We start from the raw sequence: 9,529 nt of genomic DNA on the forward strand, positions 1-9,529 counted from the left end.
AGCACTGAGAACTTGCTAGGTGGAGGGTTCCTGAAGACGGCAGAGAGAGAGGCTGCAGCCTGGGGGAGGTGTTCGCAAACCGCGCGTGGGACAGGAACCGAGTCCAGGCTGCAGCACCAGTCATCAGAACCTCCGGAGGAAGAGAGCAAACCATGCAGAGGGAGGGCGGAAGACCCCACAGACAGTTCCCTGGCTAGAACACGGCCGTGGGGCGCCCGAGACGCTCACCACACTCCCTCATCAGGGGAAGGTAACCCAATCCACCAGGAAACGGTGGCCTGTGGGCCAATCGGGCTCACCACCTGCCCTTGCGGTCTTATGGTGGCTCAGAGGGTGGACTGGCCTGCCTGCCATTGGAAGCTGTCCCTGAACAGTAGCCATGACAAAGCCGGGCCCACTTGGCTGAGATAAACTGTCCCACCCTTTCCAGAAAAGCAGGCTGAGCCCCGGCTCCAAGGCTGCTCAGAGGACCCAAGATCTGAACATGCCTCCACTGTGTCTTGTACACACAACTGCCAGGTTCCTCTGTGTATCATAGTGACAGGCACCATCTTTTTCAAGGCTGAATAACATTCTACTGTGCAGATGAGCTGTTGCCTTGTGTGGTCATCCATGGATTGCTGCCTGGTCTGACCACGTATCCGGGCTGTCCTGAACAGTGCGACGAGCACAGGAGTGCCCATGTCCCTTGGAAATCCTGGTTTAATTTCCTTTGGCCGTGGGCCCAAGAATGAGACCACCGGGTCACGTGCGCTGTCTGTAGATCTGGGGGACGGAAAGGCTGTTTCTCTTGCTGGCTGTGTGAGTTGGCGTCCCCACAGTGGCCTGGCAGGGTCCCTTTCTCCACATGCTGAGCAGTGTCTCTGGTCTTCTTGGCCTTCTGGTAACAGCCGCCCTGACAGCCAGGAGTGCCATCTCCCTGTGGTTAAGTCCCGCCTCCCAGTGACCAGCAATGCTGAGCACCACTGTGTACTTTTCACATGCTCCTTGGCCATTGGTGTGACTTCTTTTGAGAAGTGTCTATTTAGGTCCTTGGCCCATTTTCAAGCTGCACTGCCTTTTGCTATTGAGTTGCATGAGTCTTTTTTATTTTGGTGTTAACCTCTCACCGGATGTGAGTTTGTGAATACGTATACACACATCATCCCATATATGCAGTTGTGTAGTATTAATCATAAGTGACACATAAGAAGCCAGTCTTATATATATTTTATGACACTCATATATGGGATCGTTTTCTCAGTTTGGGGACAGGGGACAGATGCTGCTACTGTATGGAAAGGCTACTGATTTTTATGTGTTGATTTTAAACCCTGACAGCATCTGCCTTTTGACTTGAGGACACAGAGCAAGAGATGTACAGGTCCCTGGGGCGTGGACAGTGTGCAAGAGAGAGTCAGCTGCTAGTGGGACATTCTGCATACTAAGTCCCAAGTGACAGGGGCGTCCCTGTGATCTTTAATAAACACATATGTGTGTGTCCAGGTTCCTGAGTCTCATGATGGTATGGACCGGACTCCAGGAGAGATGCCCTGGCCCTGGGCAGTGGGCTTTGGGCTGCACATACTCAGGTGACTGTGGCTCCATGGGGCCAGCAGAAGCCTGGACCTCAGAGCTGTGTGATGCCTCAGGACCTTGGCTGAGTGTTCTGCATGGGGAGGGTCTGGGTCCTCCCCCAGGTGGGACAGGTGTCGGGGTCCAAGCCCTCCAGTTTTCTGGCCTTGGTGGCTCTGAGCACTGGCCATGGTGATTTCCATGGGGAGGTTCTTCTAGAAGGCCAACCTGCAGGGCCTCAGACCTACCAAGGTAATCGGCTCCATGGCCACTCAGGGCCACCCAGGGCCACTCAGGAGAGTCGGTCACATGATTTCTAGGCAGCACCAGCGTCTCACTGGACAAGAGCAGCCAAGCATTTTGTGCTTTTCTCTCACCTCAGCACAGAGTGGGCTCAGCTAGTGGGGCTTCAAGTGAGACTGCCGGGGGTACTGCCCGGAGTGGCATGGCGGTCCTCCTGGGGAGGCTCCAGGGGGTGGGCAGTGCTAGAAATGAGTCAGGAGGAGCAGCAGTGGCTTCCAGCACCAGAGCCAAGGTGCTACCACTGGAGTGACCAAGATCTCTGAGATGGGGCAGAGAGATGGAGGCTGGAGAGGGTGGCGGGGTGTGGTGGAGCTGTGGTCATGGCCACCAGGTGACCTGGGGTGGGACACAGGGACACTATGAGAGCAGCACCCAGAGCAGGCAAGGAACCCGACAGGACATGGGCGAAAGGCCTTGCGCTGGGAGGCTGCAGACGGCCCAGGCCACTGGCACAGAGCAGGACAGAGGGGGGACTTCCAGAGATGGTGGCTGATGGGGGAGGGGGATGGAGCTGCAGAGTTTGGTGCCACCTTTTGACCCCAGCAGGTGGAGGAAGGAGGTTCAGGAGGGGACAGTGTGGGATCGCCCTGGGCGCAGAGGCCTGGGGAAGGCTCAGGAGGCAGGAGGTGATGGGGCTGGGGCTGGAGTGGGGCTGGGGCTGGAGTGGGATGGGGCTGGGGCTGTAGCGCCCTGCTGGGCCGGGTTCAGTCCCCCGATCTCCACACAGAGACAGCAACAGACAACCTAGGTCCTCCTCCAATGCCCTGGGAAGTGACAGGGAACACAGTTCAGGTGCTGCTCTGCGTTGAGTCCCAGGGCATCTAAGTGGGCAGGGGCTGAAAACAATGCTAAGTAAAAAGTGAGTGGCTTTCACAGGGGACCTTGGAGGGGCCACACCTGCAGCAGCGTGGCTTCCTGGTGGACTCTGCGGTGTCCACGGATGTTATGGACAGAAGCTTCACTGGCTTGCAGGATGATTGCAGAGTGATGCCAGCGCGGCACCTGTCAGGGGGCCCCAGGGGCTTTTCCAAGTCTGTTTCTTGGTGCTTCCTCCCATCCCCGGACACTCCTTATTCTTTTCACCTCCTCAAAAGGTCAATTCCAGGAACCCTCACCCAGGGTACCTAAGTCTAGAGCTGCTTAGGGCCTTGCCCAGCTAGTTCCTGCCAAGATCCAGCACCCAGCATGAGGCTGGCCCATGGGACACCTCCACTCTCTGCCAAGTGGACAAATGTCCCTTCATGTCCCAACCACTAAAGTGTCAGCACACTGCTGCTGCTGCTGCTGGGGGTGTGGCATACAGCACGCAGCACCTTCTGTCACCCTGTGGGGGAGGATTACTGCTTCAGGGACGTCAAGTCTGGAACTTTGTTTTCAAGAACTTTAGTCTCAACCCTCAGCAGGTATCCACCACGGAGCTCACCTGCTAACCGATGACCGCCCCGCTGTGAAAGGGAGCTGTGTGGAGGTGCCAGGGGACACTGGGAGTGACAGACTGCAGCAGCTCAGGGCAAGCAGCTCCTTAGGAATGCAGACTACGGGGTCCTCTCTTTTGCTTTGCCTACAAAAAACTTCCTGTATTTTAAAAGCACCCTGGGCCAAGTTAATCTGTTGGTGGGCTGCTGTGGGCCACACAAGCCCCCACTTTCATTTTTTAAAATGGACCTGAGCAGTTCAGACTTGGACACACGTGGTGTCTGGTTCACATGTGATCCCACCATGGGGCCGGCATGGCCGCCTGGGGCGCTCATTCATTCCTGGCAGCCCGGGGCGTCCACGGGGTTATTACAAGTTTGCGCTAAGTGGGTAAATGGTGTCCCTGCAACTGCAGTTTCTGCGGCTGATAAACTCAGCAAGCATCTTCCCTGCAGTAGGACAAGGCCTTGGTGATGATGCAGGCCCCGGAGGATTTGGACTTTGGGTTATGGACTCAAACGTGGGCAGATCACTTCACACGCTGCGCCTCCTCTTCTCACGTGTCCAGTTGGGGTGACATCTGTCCCTACCTTGTAATGGCATCGAGATCATCAAGGGAGACAGTCCAGCTCAAAGCACTTAGAACTGTGCCTGGCAGCAAAGCACCCCAGGCCCGGCTGCCACCTGCCACTCTTGGTCTGGGGAGGCAAACCTCGCTGCCCATCTTGGCTCCTGGTGGTGCAGGAACTATCCACTGCGTGCCAGAAAAGGACCAGGCAGACCTGGAAGAGGCAGTGCCAGGGAATGGACCAGCAGGATCAAGGGTCAGGCTGGAGGGTCAAGAACACAGTACTCTCCCCGGAGCATTCTCTGTGACCTGGTGATTCTTCCTGCAGCATCTAGCCAGAACTATCCCTGGGCCTCTCTACATGGCCTAAGCCAGTGGTTCTGAAACCCACTGAATGACCTGAAGGGTTTGTTAAAACAGGGTGCTGGGTCCTGCCCTCAGAATTTGAATTCAGGAGGCTGGAGAGGAGAATGTGCACTTATAATAAGGTCATAGCTGCGGCCGCTGCCAGTTGTCCAAGAACCACACCTGGAGAACAAACAGTCTAAGAAATTATGACAATGCTCAGTCGGTGGGGGGGGGTCATGGAGGTGAAGGTAGAGCATCAGTTTTTGCCCAGTGGAGAAGAGGGGCCTGGGGGACTATGCCCTGGGACTGGCACTTGGAAGACCAAATCTGGGTTCTCCTTGGGCACTTTCGTCCAGTTGGTGTGGGGACCTGGGGGAGATGAGGTCAGAGCAGGCAGCAGCATGAAGGGTCAGGTAGGGGGACAGGTCAAGTCTGTGGGGCCGACTAGAGAGAACAGGAAGGTTAGTCCAGACGCAGGCCTGAAGGCCAGGTCCTCAGCCTGTCCTGCCTCTAAAACCCGGGGGGACTTCCTCCATGAAGCATTTCCCAAACTAGGGACTGAGACTCACAAGTCAAGTACCGTGTGACGAACAGCAATTTTAAAAACCGAATTGAAACAGAATGGAAGAGTTCATCACACCCAACACGGCCATGATCTCCTCGACTGGTTCTGGGCCTGTGTGCGTCCCTGTGCTGGGTCATGGTCTACGTGGGTCACAGCCTGAAGGCTCGGCTCACAGACCCAGAGGGGTGGCCTCTTCCTGCTGCAGCAGCTATCACAGCCTCTATCCTGGTGAGATGCTGACCCTAATATGAGGGGCATGAGGACTCCAAATCCCCAGAGCAGCAAGGGCCAGGCAAGAGGTGGAGGAGAGCCAGCCAAGCCCTAGAGGGGCTCCAGGAGGGCTCTTCCCCAGGGCATTTGAGAAGAGGGGAGAGCTCCCTCAGTCATGGGTGATGGGAGCTGTCAGGGAGCACGGAAGGCCACAGAGAGCTCGGACACCAACTCAGTGGTTGGCTTCATCTTGGGTACATCAGAGTGCCATAAGTGTTTTAGTGGGACAGCAGCTGGAGACCTTGGGTATGACAACACTGGGTGGCTCACCCAGCGCCTCCATCTCTAACCAGGTAAGAGACACCTGAGAGTTAGAGATCCTGGAATCACTAGCTTGGCCTGTCAGTCTGGCCACAACGCCAGCTCCTCTTTAACTACAGTCTTCAAGATGCTGTCACTGGGAATTTCGGTGGGGAATTATTTTCCCTCTCATGGGGGCCATTGTTTCTCACAGAGCAACCCAATATTGTGTCCATGTTGAGGCCTTGTTACGCTCTGATTGTCTCGGTTCACACATTAAGAAGCAGGTATAGCTCTGTCTGCTTGGGGACACTGAGGGCCCCAGACTGCTGGATCAATGGGTCCTTCCATGAGCTCATTATCAGAAGCTTCCAGCATTTTGGAGTCCAGACACTGAAAACATGGCGGCCAAGCAGAGAGCAGTCTTGCACTTTGGCCCCACCTTTGAATATGTAAGTTTCCTATTCTATCTAAAGGAAACTTTAGAAATTTAAGAGATCTTAAGAAATTAAAGCAATTTTCATTTAAGAAAATTTCACATTTAAGAAATTTTCAGAAATGCACAGAAACAGAAATGGCGGCAGAATTTGGAAGACAGTGTATTGCAAAAGCCCGTGTCACTTTTGCCCACCTCTTTCCTAAGCTGAAACCTAATTCTCTTCATCCTGGGTGCCGACTCACAGGAGGCCTTGAACATTCCACAATGTTCATGGCTAATTGTACTGCGGAACTGCCTGCTCCCTTTTTTCATGCTACGAACGTACAGAACACCAACAATTGCATCTTATTTCCTCTCATCGACCTTGATTGAGGCAGAAAAAGGATAAACAGCAAGTGCTGTTGCAAATATCCATCCAAAGTGGTAATTATTGCATCATTATATTCACTATTTTACTTGTCATGTACCATTAGAAGGTAACAAGATCATTGTCAGTCAAAGATTGTGGAAATAATTAGAGCATCTATAGGTTAGCGGGGAATCAGATTGTGCTGGTACCCATCAACGCCAAGGCGCCAAACATAATTAGAGAGAAAATATGCAAAGGTTGAGATGAGCGAAGCCCTGGGGATTAAATACCGTGACTGATTTGAGAGTGACTCTTCCATGTCCTGGCACTGCAGATGGAGGCCTCAAGCTAGGTGTGTGACAGAAGACAGGCAGTTCTGCTCGCAGCAGCGCCTCCAGATGCCACTGGCTGCCTGTGAGGCCCTGAGCAGGGCACAATTTTGGAGAACATGCTCTACAGGGTTTTCCAAACTGCTGGGTTTTCCTCCCATTTATCCAGCCTCGGGGCTGGCCGTTAAGAAATGGGACAGTGGGGAGTGGGCTTCTGCTCACCTCTGGCTACTAACACCTGGGGGCCCACCAGGAGTCTTGTCAAGGGTCCAAGGATGTCCCCTAGCACCCTGTAACCACGGATTTAAAGTCCCCACGTTCAATGCCATCCACCCCCATGTTCAATGCCCGCCCAGCAGCCACCTGGCCCCACTGCTAACCATGACTGCTGTTGGGCTTCTTTCCCAGTAAGACACAAACACCAATCCAAAGACCAATGTCATCAGGTTGATACGAGAAAATTTAACAACTTTTTACATCGTGAAAAAACAAAACAGGTTTAGAAGCCAGAGGAGCCTGCAGACCAAGGAGGGGTACACCATGACATCAACGAGACACAGGGGAAATGCCGAGGAGCAGCACACGAGGATTCCAGGTGAGGTCAGAGGAACGAGCAGAGGGCACTGTCCTCACGCCCCCCCCCCAGGGTCCTCGCCGATGGCCACAAGCACAGGCTTCTGCTCTGAGTGTGGAAGTAGGGTGGGGACACACAGCACTGGCTACCTGGGCCGCATAACACATACATCCTCGCCAACATCCAGAAGTCCCTTCCTGTGAGTTTTACAGCATTTTTGTTTAAAATACACAAATGAAAAAAAAATCCATAACCCATGGGGGAGGGGAGGGCGCAGATGGTTACAGACACTAACTGGTGGGAGGCTAACTGAGCCGGGGAGGGCACCAGCCACCGCGGGAGAACCTCCTGGTCTCGCGCGGGCCGGGTTCGGGCTCGGATTCGAGGTGCTTCTGTCCGAGAGCCTGGTCTTGCACAAGTGTGGCTTCTTCCCTAAGAACCGATGGCCACTGCACACAAACAAGCAGCTGAAAGCTTGGTTCACATTTTTTAATAACATGGCACAGTTTACATTACACAAGAGGCTCTACCGATGAGAACATGCTGAAGATTCAGTTCCTTCACTTTGCTTTTCACACAGGGTCTAGAAAGGACTTTGTTACATACAGGATAAACAGCAAAAGGTCTGTATAGAACAATCTCTTTACAATACTGAAAGCTACCACTACAGTTCCAGTGTACATATTCCTTGGATTTTTTAACTTGCTGTCTTTAAAAAAAAAGAAAACAGAAAAAAAGCAAAAACAAAAAAACAAAAAAAAAAAAAAAAACAACCCAAAAAAACAAAACAAAACACTGCAAAACATCTGGTGTTCACAAAATCTGAAGCTTACAACTAAATCTTCAGTTTACTACTAAAATAGATCTCTCTGCTTATTAGAATCAATGGTCTGTAGTTAACATTTTTTTTTTTTGCAAAAACAGGATAACAACGTCAGATAGCGCTTTAATATACTAGAAGACCAAATGGAATTAATTTTATTTCATACATGTATTTTATAGTCCAGTAGACAAGATGTATTATATTTCTCTGCTAGTAAAGTCATATTCTCTCCAAATATGTAGACAAGAAGTTTAATGTATTATAAAAGTATCATGAAGAGACATTAAAATTGATGCAAACTCAAAAACACACACGACTTCTCCTCTGCCACCTGTCACCTCTGTGAATCTCGATGGCTCTGTGAGGTCGACCTGTCTTGGCTATGCCCAGACCTTGTTATTGACTAGGGTACAGTGCGTCGCGCTGGGAACCTGCCTCACACTCAGCGGTTTCTGAATACAGTGAAAACATATTCATCATCTCAGAAAACGCAAAGCTTTCTTTCAGGATCTGTTTGGGTGTAATTAAATCACACTGCAAAATGAGGACGTGTGTATATATATGAAATAGGACACACTTAAAAAAAGGCATGGTTCCCACCAGAGGCATGTGAGGTCACGTGACTGGCGGTGACCGATTCTGACAGCTTGCTCTGTCTGCCAGACACCGGCTGCCGGCCCCTGATTTTGGCATCTGACCAATCCCACCCTCCCTGGCACTGGTTTGCCTTCCTGGGGCGCACCTGCCCCTGAAGCCTACAAGCAGCAACTTCAGATGCAAAGTTCCAGCCTGCTGTCCCCTCTGCAAAATAGGATGTTTCTCCATTTGAAAAAAAAAAAAAAACAAGCAAGGAAAACAGAGTCATATCACTTAAGCGCTTGTTCAGGGAAAATATGACCTTAAGTATGTTGTAAATGGATTTGAAAAGGCTCCTTTGAGTTAGGCGGACTTTTGTGAGAAGTCCTAACGTTCATTGCATAGTTGAAGGGTTTAGCTGTCTCTAACAATACGGGAACACAGCCTTAGCAGACCGTGCTCACTGATATCAGGTTTGCAAATAGCACATTTCAAGAAGTAGTAATGCATTATGTTACTTAATCTTTATCTATTTACATTTGTACAAAGTAAAGCTTTCATCTCACCCTTTGCATATATGAACCACCAGCTCATGAAGCAATCTCTTTACAGGACTATGTACACGGCCTTCCCTTCCCATCTGAAAGAGCTCTGCGTGATGGATGATGTGGGCTCCCCCATCCTCCTCAAATTGGTGTGTGTTGTCATCTTTACTGTTTTGGCTGAAATCAAGAAGTTTCATACAAGGAACAAAGAGTAAGAGACATGAGAACAGAGAACATATGACTTAGCTAAAGGATCTGAAAAATTCCAACATAGAATATACAAAAACATTTCCAAATCTGCACAGAGTCTGTACATGTTTTACAAGGGGAGCTGGTGAGGGGCTGCGATGAAATGGCAGTGTGAAGAGGACAGGCTGGGGTATGGCCCCCGTTCGCCAGGACAGTGGACTGCCCCGAGTGGGGCAAAGGCAGCCACCTGACCTACCTGTCTGGATTTCAGAAGAAGCTTAACAGGGACAAAGTACTGGGGATGAGGGTGAGTGGAGAGTGGAGGGGCTCATCCTAGCTGTGTAAGAGCCATGGGCCTCAATCAAGGCCAAGACCGGGAGGAAGCACTGTCCCAGAGCCAGAGGGGGCCCACAGGTCTCTAAGCCAGAGCTGCGGCCACAG

The sequence above is a fragment of the Ictidomys tridecemlineatus genome, unplaced genomic scaffold (assembly GCF_052094955.1).
Source record: "Ictidomys tridecemlineatus isolate mIctTri1 unplaced genomic scaffold, mIctTri1.hap1 Scaffold_140, whole genome shotgun sequence".
NCBI lineage: Eukaryota > Metazoa > Chordata > Mammalia > Rodentia > Sciuridae > Ictidomys > Ictidomys tridecemlineatus.